The following is a 12,027-nucleotide window of genomic DNA, read 5'->3' as shown; positions in this document are numbered from 1 at the left end:
GTGTGTGGATGTGAAGCTTTCTCTAGAAACAGAAGTGCATCAGCTGCTTTACTAGTGCAACGCCTGTGGATTTGAAGCTGTCTCTAGAAACAGAAGTGCATCAGCTGCTTTGCTAGTGCGGTGCCTGTGGATGTGAAGCTTTCTCTAGAAACAGAAGTGCATCAGCTGCATTGCTAGTGCGGCGCCTGTGGATATGAAGCTTTCTCTAGATTCGAGTCTCAGCTTAGGCTCGACATCCTGTGATTCTGGACAAATGACTTAATCTCCTATCGACTACGGCCTATGGACAGCGCCTAATGACCCTCACTGGAAGCATTATAAATTGTAATAAAATAATGAGAAAAATTTAAAATAGGTTCCTGGCTCCGGTTTGTGCCTAAGGACCACTTGCGAGCGGTACCTTTTTGGGGAGTACTAGGGGGGGGGGGGACCCCGGGAGCAATGCACCAGTTGCTCGGCCTTTAGTAGCTCACAATGATTTTACTGATCAGAAGTAGCTCTCTCTACAGAAAAGGTTGGAGACCCCTGGTACACATTGATTACTGGTAGCACCAACAGGTTCATGCAGTAAAAAGTTACCACTGCAGAACGAGCAGGATTTGCATGAGGGAAAGCTATGCACCTATTCCGCACACGTCCGCTGCCTGTGTCACCCTCCTATAGAGAATTCCAATGTTCTGATGTTATTGTCCAAGTTGCGACATGCTGTGTAAACTGCACATATTGTTTACCAGCAGATAATAACAACAAATACAAAGTATCCAATGTGAGCAAGTAGCGGCCTATTGGGGCATTGCATCAGGAGGAAGCGGAGTCCACTTACCTATTCATTAAGAGAAGATGAACCTGTCTCGGGCCAACAGCTATGGCACTCTGTAACAACTCTGTAACACTGTAACAACAGCAACAGCAAATCCTGCCGTACTTCCACACCGCCTTCAGTGTTACTGGTGGAAGCAGAAGTTTTATATTCTGAATTCAGCTTTGTCACCAGAATGAAAGGGGATGTTGAAGGACGTTATAGGGTGTTGAAGGGCATAGTTATCAGACTATAACTGAAAAGTGTGGACACGGATGTGTGCAGGCATCTTACAGCTTACGGGCTTTTCAGAGATGCACAAAGCCCACAATGGCCATGTAAGCAGCTTGTTTTCCCACTCGCATTCTTGGGAGCATATTGATTTCTGAGTGGTGTTGGTAGGGTGGGCGCCAAACTCTGCTCTGCCGCCAGCAGGCAGAGTTTTGCCAAACTCCATGCTCCAAGCATGTGGAATGTTTCAAAACTGTGCCAAAGAAGCGGAGTTTGACGCCCACTCCTAGAATCAATGTCCCTGGTCATATGACAAAGCAGTGGGTGATATGACTGAATTTTACATGACACAGTATGCTAGTCTAAAACAAGTCACATGACACAATCTGTGATATTCTGAATGTTATCACATGAAGCAGTGCAGTGTAGGATTTACTGAATGAGGCCACATGACATAGTGTGTGATATTTTGAATGGGGTCACATGACACTGCATTGTCTGTTATATTCTAATCTGTGTCACATGACCGAGCACATGGAGAACTTCACATAATATTATACATCATGAATGAGTTCCACCCGTAGAGAAGACATTTTACAAGACCTACAAATGAAATCACACACACAGAGCTCAGCGAGAGTTGGTTTCTACCCATGAACACTCTGTTTGTCACGCTTTGAATATAGGTGTAGGAGAGTAGGGTCTGCTATCCTATGGTCACCCCAAATTTTTGCTTTTTGCTTCACTGGTTTTTGACATATTGAGGCTGTGGGCCTGCCAATCAGACCCCCAGCCTGCTGTTCTCTCTACTAAATTAAAACTATGCACCCTAGGTGCATAACCAATTGGAAGTGGATCACCCTGTCAGCCCCTGTACCAGTGTACACTAGGTACCCAGGGCATTGGTGTGCCCAAGGCCTGCCAGGGGCTGAAGCATGTATTATGCCACCCCAGGCTTGGCCTAACAATTTGACACAACTGGCTGATCACTCAGCTGGGGTAAGTTGGTGTAATCACCTCTTACTTAGGTGTAGTATACCTATACCTAACCTTAAATGGGACACCTGGTAACCTATAAGTCACTCCTATGGCAGGCCTTAACAATCCTGAAGGCAGAGTGCTTGGTTCCATGTGAGATGGTGCTCTGGCATGAGCTGAGCCTGTCTGCAGTGGTCGGAACAACTTCCTTCTACTGTTTCCAGATATCGTCATACCATATACTCTTAAGTGCATTATGAACCTCGCGGTTAAATGCTATCTTTGGTTTGGCTTTATCAAAACATGTCGAGTAAGGTGTCATACGAATTGGAATACTAACCCCTCGCCAATTCTGGCGACGGGGTTAGCATTCCACCCTTCTAGAGGGACACGACATGTACAGTACCTGAAACCCGGGTAAAATCAGACATAGCCTCAGCTCCACAAAATGGATGCTGCCACCACAGACACAAGTCTGCCCTCCTGCTGCTGGGAGTCCTTCCAGCTTGGGAGGTGTGGACAAAGGGTTTCCTGCCAGGGGAGGTGCATGCACCACCCCAGACAGGATTTTGTGTATTGGTCAGGTAGGGCTTGAAAGAAACCAGACATGCCTGTGGCTCACAAGGAGCCTCGGTGCATATGCCAGTTCAAACCGGTCCTGGGGCACACCAGTCCCGGGCCTGGGGCGAGCTGGACAAAGGATTGGGGGTGTAACCACCCCCCTTCCTGGTCCCACCCATAGGGAGGGACCTAGCAGGTAGTCCGGCCCCTAGAATCCGCTTAAAGGTAGGAGCTGTGTCCTAAGACTTCAGACATCCTGGAATCAACTTAACACTAAGAAGAAGACGGGAACTTCGACGCTCTGCCGCACAGAGGACTGAAGCCAATCTCCCCTGTGGTCAGGGAGTGACCACCTTGCTAACGCAAGCACCATCCAGCAAATCAACGTCTGCTTTGCCGCCGCCTCCCGCCGGAGCCCGAGCCCAGAGACTGACAAGACCTGGACCTCCAGACCTCTCACCGCCCGATCCACAGTCCCTGAAAAGAGGAGACCCGTGGAGGCACCGAGACACGTGGAGCCAGCCATCTTGAAACGACCACGACAAGCTGACAAGTGCAACAACCGAGGCTCCCTCCAAGTTGTGCTTTGGGATCTGAGAAGCCCAACCCTCTAGCAGCATCTGCACCAAAGGTGAGCCCTCCAGCGTCTCCACGATCTGCGTGGGGCCCTTCTGCATTTTGCCACTCGACGCGCCTAACCGGTTGCTGGCCCGCTGGCTAGTAGCCATCTTGGCGACGAACTCTACGAAATACACCGCTGGTCTGGTTGCTCCAGACTGGCCCTTGCTCCCCTCCAAAGGAGCAGTCCCTCTGACCTTGCTGGTCAGAACCATCAGCTTATTTCATCTCCTACAACAATTGCTTTTGCCAAGGCTTGTTTGCTTCGATCAAGTCGCCGACACCGCCGACAGCGAGAGCCTCCGTGGGATAGCTCGTGAACCGACTCCTGGACGTCGTCAACCTCCAGGGACCACGTGGCTGCAGAGACAAGCTACACCTTTCTTCCTGTTTGCACCCGACACTGCCTGGTACCCACCTGGTGCCACGCTGGTCACTGGCTAGTGACCGTGAACACTGTCCCCTCTGCTTACAGGTCTTCAACATCTCCGATCCACTCTTGGATCCACTGCATCTCTCCCGGACCGACCGCCTGCAGCATCTTTGTCTTCAGGCTCCCCGGAACAGATAGAAGAAACCCGACGCACTTCGAGGCCTATGCACCCGCTTCCTGTGGGTGAGGTAAAGCTGGCACACCTGTGCCCAAGTGTAGTAATACATCTCTAGTGCCTGTGTTCCAAATCTTGAGTTCCTAGTCCATCCGGAAGATCCTCTTTGCAGTAACTTTGTACTTTTTACGCACCCATTGAAACCTATGGGAGCACGCGTGTGACTATTTGCTCTGCACACGCCACCCGTGGACCTCCTGGTCACTAACTGAAGTTAGCTCCTTGTAGGCCCAGCGATTCTAGAGGCCCTAGGCCTTTTCCCTTTTCTGTTCGTGGTACTTATACAACTATTTTAGTATATGGTTTGAGCGGCCACCAGGGCCTATCCATATAAAGTGCAACTTCTGTGTATTCTACTGTAATCTTGTTTGACGATTTGTGCTCCTGTGCTCATAAAGAGACTAGGGGTTACTTTGAGAAATAAATACATATATATTTTGAATATATATCTGTGTGGTGTCCTTTCATTGGTATAAAAGGGGGTTACATTTGGTAAAACAGCTGGCTTAACACGCTTCACGAGTTTAGCCTCAAAGACTGCTTAGCCTACGCTACCACTAGGGCAGCTAGTCCGAAAAGGTTGACTTACAACCACACCATAAGGGTTGCTGGCATGGTACAAGGTGATCACTTTAACTAGTGAGCATCATATACCAGGCCAACTTCTCACATTGGTGAGCAGCGGTTGGATTTGAGCTTGCTGTGTTTTACCATTGTAATCTCTTGGTTACCAATTGAAAGATCACATAGGTACCTGTAGGTACATATAAAACAAGATTAGATATACATAAGTTCTACTGAACTTAGTTGTTGTAGAGCAAAGGGAGTAGCACACCCTGACTACAACTACTAGATAGGTTTAGTAGGTAAACCCAAGTGTAGGTAGATTGCAACACATCCACCCACACTTAAGAGCAATGGCCGGGGCAGAGGGGTCCACTGTACCCATCTCTGTTGAGAGTGACCCCCAGAGGGCACCATCCAGCTTTGCTACCCTTAACCAGAATGAGCTCAGGCATTTGGCAACTCTTAGAGGCCTTAAACAGCCCAAGAACCCTACCTCTGCTGAGCTCAGAGAACTCTTGCAAAATGATGAGAATCAGAGAGAACTCAGGAAAGCTTCCCAGTTAGCCCCCTTAGGGTCAGGAACAGGAGGCCCCCCTTCTGAAGATGCTACAGAGGTACCCCCTTCCAATAGCCATCCCTTAGATGAGAATCATACTACAGGGGAGGAAAGTGGTGAGGATACAGAAAGTAGTGAAGATGAAGGGAGAACTAGCCCAGTGCCAAGTGTTATACTTGGCCCAGCTAAACTAAGGCTATTGGGGATTGACAGTGGGTTTACCCCATTGGATCTCCCCAGTGGACTTAACACAGGGCTTGGGAGGCAAAGGAATCGCTCAGGTGACTCCAATGCTTCCCATGGCTCTAGAGGCTCTCAAGGTCACTCCAGGAAAAGGATGACCACCCCTCAGAGGAGGGAACATGAGGCCAGAATGCAGGAAGCCCAGCTGAGGATCAGGAAGCAGGAGCTAGAAGTAGCCCTGATGGAAGAAAAACTGAACAAGGCTAGGCAACCTAGAGAGAGTGGGTCTATACCCACTGGTGGCAGCATTGTCCCTAAGGACAAAGATAGGGTCTTTGATAATAGGAACCTGTCTAAGGTTGTGCCCCCCTACAAAAGTGGGGATGACATCCACAAATGGATAACTGCTCTTGAGAGAGCCTGCAAAGTACAGCAGGTTCCTGAAGACCAGTGGGCAGCAATCCTCTGGCTCTCCTTTGAAGGAAGAGGCAGAGACAGACTCCTCACTGTTAGAGAAGAGGATGTCAGAAATTACAGAGTCCTGAAGAGTGTTCTGGTAGATGGGTTAGGCTTAACCACTGAACAGTACAGGTTAATGTTCAGAGACACCCAAAAGACACAGACTCAGGACTGGTCTGAATATGTTGAATGTGCCACTAAGGCTTTGGAGGCTTGGTTGCTGGGAAGTAAGGTATCTGATTTTACAGGATTGTATAATTTGATGATGAGAGAACAGATTTTAAATAACTGTCAAAACCAGCAACTGCATCAACACTTGGTTGACTCTGATCTGACCTCTCCCCAAGAATTGGGAAAGAAGGCAGACAAATGGGTCAGAACCAGGGTTAAGCAAAAGAACCAGAACCAGGGCCAAGGGGGTGATAAGAAGAAAACAGACCAAAAGGGTGGAGATCAGAAATCTAAAGACCAGAAGTCTTCAACAGGGCCCCAAACTACTGCTAAGGAGGGTGGGTCCCAACAACAGTCCAAAAAGAAGAAAGAAGGTCAAAAGAAACCCTGGTGCAATCATTGCAAAAATACAACTCTCTGGACTAGTGATTGCAAAAAGGGTGGAGCCCCCAACACTGTTGCCCCTAAGGCACCTGCTCCCCGTACTACTGTTAGCAGTGTTGGTCCCCAGACAAAGGGTGTAGTGGGAATCACTATGGGATCTGAAGGAGATTCTGACTTAGACAGAACCCTGACACAGGCAGTCTTGATCTGTGATGGGGACATTGATTTGTCCCTGACTGTGAGCCCCAGTAACCTGGGCAAGTACAGACAGACTCCTTTAATTAATGACAAAGTGGCTCAAGCCTACAGGGACACATGTGCCAGTGTCACTATGGTGACACCAGGCTTTGTGGGCCCTGGACAGTACATACCAGGTGAGAACTACCTGGTGACCAATGCCAGCAATGCCACTACTTCACATAGTGTGGCAGTTGTTAACTTCTCATGGGGAGGGGTAACTGGCCTCAAAAGGGTTGTGGTTAGTGCAGACCTCCCAGTAGAATGTTTGTTGGGCAATGACCTAGAGAGTTCTCTATGGTCAGAAGTGGAGTACAGGACTCATGCAGATGCAGAGATGTTAGGTATATCATCACATGTCCTTGCTGTGACCAGGTCACAGGCCAAAAAGTGCCTCACTGAACCTCAGGTCTTGGATCCTGGAACAATGGACCAAGCACCTACCAAGAAGAAGAACAGGAGGGTCAAGGCTGTGCCTTCCCCCCTGCCTCAGAATGATGATCAGCCTTCCCAGGAAGCTGATCTAGAGGACCCTGAAGGAACTGTCCCTGAAGAACTTGAACCTGATCAGGTTGAGTTTCTGGGGACAGGGGGACCTTCAAGGGCTGACTTGAGGCAGGCTCAGTTATCCTGTCCCTCTCTTGAACCCCTCAGACAGCTGGCTGCTGCTGAGGCTGCTGGGAATGCTCAAGGTACCCATAAAGTGTATTGGGATGAAGGGCTCCTTTATTCAGAGGCTAGAGACCCCAAGCCTGGTGCTACCAGGAGGTTGGTTATACCTCTGCAATTTAGGGGCTTCCTTCTTACCTTGGCCCATGATATTCCTTTAGCAGGACACTTAGGCCAGAACAAGACTTGGGACAGGCTTGTCCCTCACTTTCACTGGCCTCATATGAATGAAGATACAAAGGAGTTTTGTCGCTCCTGTGTGACCTGCCAAGCCAGTGGCAAATCAGGTGGCACAACAAAGGCCCCCCTAATACCACTACCTGTGGTGGGGGTCCCCTTTGAAAGAGTGGGAATAGATATAGTGGGTCCCATGGATCCTCCCACTGCATCTGGGCACAGATTTATACTGGTGGTAGTGGATCATGCCACCAGGTATCCAGAGGCAATTCCCCTTAGGACCACTACAGCTCCTGTTGTGGCCAGGGGCCTGCTGGGAGTATTCTCCAGAGTGGGGTTTCCTAAGGAGGTAGTCTGACAGAGGTACCAACTTTATGTCAGGATACTTGACAGCTATGTGGAAGGAATGTGGTGTCAACTACAAGTTCACCACCCCTTATCACCCACAATGCAATGGGCTTGTTGAGAGATTCAACAAGACCCTAAAGGGTATGATCAAAGGATTACCTGAAAAGCTCAGGCGAAGATGGGACATCCTTCTACCCTGCCTTCTGTTTGCTTACAGAGAGGTCCCACAAAAAGGAGTTGGCTACAGCCCCTTTGAATTGTTGTTTGGGCACCCTGTAAGAGGCCCACTGTGTTTGGTGAAGGAAGGATGGGAGTTACCTCTCAAAAAGCCTAAGCTAGACATAGTGGACTATGTACTTGGTCTCCGCTCCAGGATGGCTGAGTATATGGAGAAGGCATCCAAAAACCTTGAGGCAAGCCAGGCCTTACAGAAAGCTTGGCATGACCAAAAGGCTGTCTTGGTTGAGTTTCAGCCAGGACAGAAGGTATGGGTGTTGGAGCCAGTGGCCCCAGCAGCACTCCAAGACAAATGGTCTGGACCCCATACAATCCTGGAAAAGAAGGGAGAGGTCACCTACTTGGTCGACCTAGGAACTCCCAGGAGTCCCCACAGTGTACTCCATGTTAACAGGCTTAAAGCATATGTTGACAGGGCAGACATGGGCTTGCTCATGGCTACAGATGAGGGACAGGAGGAAGAGAGTGACCCTCTCCCAGACCTGTTGTCTCAGAACCCTGAAGATGGCTCAGTTGAAGGAGTGACCCTTGGAGGCAACCTCACTGCCCATCAGCAGACTGAATGTAGACAGGTTCTACAATCATTTTCACATATGTTTTCCTTGATACCTAGTCAAACTGACTGGTGTACCCATGTGGTGGACACTGGTGACAGTCTGCCTGTAAAGAACAAGCTTTACAGACAACCTGACCACGTCAGGGACTGTATAAAGGCTGAGGTACATAAAATGCTGGAATTAGGTGTCATTGAACCCTCAGAGAGCCCCTGGGCTAGCCCAGTGGTTCTGGTCCCCAAACCTCACACCAAAGATGGCAAGAGAGAGATGAGGTTCTGTGTGGACTACAGGGGTCTCAATGCTGTCACCAGGACAGATGCACACCCTATTCCAAGGGCAGATGAGCTCATAGACAAACTAGCTTCTGCAAAGTTTTTGAGCACATTTGACTTGACAGCTGGCTATTGGCAAATCAGATTAGCTGAGGAGTCTAAGGCCAAAACAGCATTCTCAACCCCAGGTGGGCACTACCAGTTTGTGGTGATGCCCTTTGGTCTGAAGAATGCACCTGCCACCTTCCAAAGGCTGGTGAACCAAGTCCTTACTGGGTTGGATGACTTTTGCGCAGCATATCTGGATGACATTGCTGTCTTTAGCTCCACCTGGGAGGATCACCTGATCCACCTGAAGAAGGCTCTTGAGGCTCTGCAAAGGGCAGGCCTCACTATCAAGGCTACTAAGTGCCAGATAGGGCAGAGTAAGGTTGTATATTTGGGCCACCTTGTAGGTGGAGGCCAAGTTCAACCACTGGAGAGTAAGATACAATCCATCAAGGACTGGTCCCCTCCAACCACCCAGACTCAAGTTCGAGCTTTCTTGGGCTTGACTGGGTACTACAGGAAGTTTGTTAAGAACTATGGGTCCATTGTGACTCCTCTTAATGATCTGACATCCAAGAAGATGCCCAAAAAGGTTCAGTGGACAGTAAGCTGTCAAAAGGCATTTGATGACCTGAAGGAGGCCATGTGCTCTGCACCTATCCTGAAAAGTCCTGACTACTCCAAAGAGTTTATTGTTCAAACAGATGCTTCTGAGTTGGGTGTGGGAGCTGTGCTGTCACAACTTAATGTAGATGGTCAAGACCAACCCATTGCTTTTATTAGCAGAAGGTTGACCCCCAGAGAGAAGAATTGGTCAGCTATTGAGAGGGAGGCCTTTGCTGTGGTATGGGCCCTGAAGAAGCTGAGGCCATACTTGTTTGGCACTCACTTCAAGATTCAAACCGACCATAAGCCCCTCTTGTGGCTAAATCAGATGAAGGGTGAAAACCCCAAACTGCTTAGGTGGTCCATTTCCCTACAGGGGATGGACTTTACAGTGGAGCACCGGCCAGGTACTGACCATGGGAATGCAGATGGTCTCTCCAGGTACTTCCACTAAGGACATGAAGACGAGACTGGTCAAGGCTAGTTTAATGTCCCAGCGTTTGGGGGGGGGGGTTGTGTAGGAGAGTAGGGTCTGCTATCCTATGGTCACCCCAAATTTTTGCTTTTTGCTTCACTGGTTTTTGACATATTGAGGCTGTGGGCCTGCCAATCAGACCCCCAGCCTGCTGTTCTCTCTACTAAATTAAAACTATGCACCCTAGGTGCATAACCAATTGGAAGTGGATCACCCTGTCAGCCCCTGTACCAGTGTACACTAGGTACCCAGGGCATTGGTGTGCCCAAGGCCTGCCAGGGGCTGAAGCATGTATTATGCCACCCCAGGCTTGGCCTAACAATTTGACACAACTGGCTGATCACTCAGCTGGGGTAAGTTGGTGTAATCACCTCTTACTTAGGTGTAGTATACCTATACCTAACCTTAAATGGGACACCTGGTAACCTATAAGTCACTCCTATGGCAGGCCTTAACAATCCTGAAGGCAGAGTGCTTGGTTCCATGTGAGATGGTGCTCTGGCATGAGCTGAGCCTGTCTGCAGTGGTCGGAACAACTTCCTTCTACTGTTTCCAGATATCGTCATACCATATACTCTTAAGTGCATTATGAACCTCGCGGTTAAATGCTATCTTTGGTTTGGCTTTATCAAAACATGTCGAGTAAGGTGTCATACGAATTGGAATACTAACCCCTCGCCAATTCTGGCGACGGGGTTAGCATTCCACCCTTCTAGAGGGACACGACATGTACAGTACCTGAAACCCGGGTAAAATCAGACATAGCCTCAGCTCCACAAAATGGATGCTGCCACCACAGACACAAGTCTGCCCTCCTGCTGCTGGGAGTCCTTCCAGCTTGGGAGGTGTGGACAAAGGGTTTCCTGCCAGGGGAGGTGCATGCACCACCCCAGACAGGATTTTGTGTATTGGTCAGGTAGGGCTTGAAAGAAACCAGACATGCCTGTGGCTCACAAGGAGCCTCGGTGCATATGCCAGTTCAAACCGGTCCTGGGGCACACCAGTCCCGGGCCTGGGGCGAGCTGGACAAAGGATTGGGGGTGTAACCACCCCCCTTCCTGGTCCCACCCATAGGGAGGGACCTAGCAGGTAGTCCGGCCCCTAGAATCCGCTTAAAGGTAGGAGCTGTGTCCTAAGACTTCAGACATCCTGGAATCAACTTAACACTAAGAAGAAGACGGGAACTTCGACGCTCTGCCGCACAGAGGACTGAAGCCAATCTCCCCTGTGGTCAGGGAGTGACCACCTTGCTAACGCAAGCACCATCCAGCGAATCAACGTCTGCTTTGCCGCCGCCTCCCGCCGGAGCCCGAGCCCAGAGACTGACAAGACCTGGACCTCCAGACCTCTCACCGCCCGATCCACAGTCCCTGAAAAGAGGAGACCCGTGGAGGCACCGAGACACGTGGAGCAGCCATCTTGAAACGACCACGACAAGCTGACAAGTGCAACAACCGAGGCTCCCTCCAAGTTGTGCTTTGGGATCTGAGAAGCCCAACCCTCGAGCAGCATCTGCACCAAAGGTGAGCCCTCCAGCATCTCCACGATCTGCGTGGGGCCCTTCTGCATTTTGCCACTCGACGCGCCTAACCGGTTGCTGGCCCGCTGGCTAGTAGCCATCTTGGCGACGAACTCTACGAAATACACCGCTGGTCTGGTTGCTCCAGACTGGCCCTTGCTCCCCTCCAAAGGAGCAGTCCCTCTGACCTTGCTGGTCAGAACCATCAGCTTATTTCATCTCCTACAACAATTGCTTTTGCCAAGGCTTGTTTGCTTTGATCAAGTCGCCGACACCGCCGACAGCGAGAGCCTGCGTGGGACAGCTCGTGAACCGACTCCTGGACGTCGTCGACCTCCAGGGACCACGTGGCTGCAGAGACAAGCTACACCTTTCTTCCTGTTTGCACCCGACACTGCCTGGTACCCACCTGGTGCCACGCTGGTCACTGGCTAGTGACCGTGAACACTGTCCCCTCTACTTACAGGTCTTCAACATCTCCGATCCACTCTTGGATCCACTGCATCTCTCCCGGACCGACCGCCTGCAGCATCTTTGTCTTCAGGCTCCCCGGAACAGATAGAAGAAACCCGACGCACTTCGAGGCCTATGCACCCGCTTCCTGTGGGTGAGGTAAAGCTGGCACACCTGTGCCCAAGTGTAGTAATACATCTCTAGTGCCTGTGTTCCAAATCTTGAGTTCCTAGTCCATCCGGAAGATCCTCTTTGCAGTAACTTTGTACTTTTTACGCACCCATTGAAACCTATGGGAGCACGCGTGTGACTAT

The 12,027-nt window shown here is 50.1% G+C and overlaps 1 protein-coding gene across 2 annotated transcripts in view; it reads right to left on the bottom strand.

Annotated features, from left to right (window-relative positions):
- The window catches only part of LOC146869285 (E3 ubiquitin-protein ligase TRIM39-like), a 114,558-nt gene that overhangs the window by 72,771 nt on the left and 29,760 nt on the right, over positions 1 to 12,027 (bottom strand). The window lies entirely within an intron of this gene.

Source organism: Triturus cristatus, chromosome 1_1, assembly GCF_964204655.1.
Source record: "Triturus cristatus chromosome 1_1, aTriCri1.1, whole genome shotgun sequence".
Lineage (NCBI taxonomy): Eukaryota > Metazoa > Chordata > Amphibia > Caudata > Salamandridae > Triturus > Triturus cristatus.
This window is presented reverse-complemented; position numbering and strand designations above follow the sequence as displayed.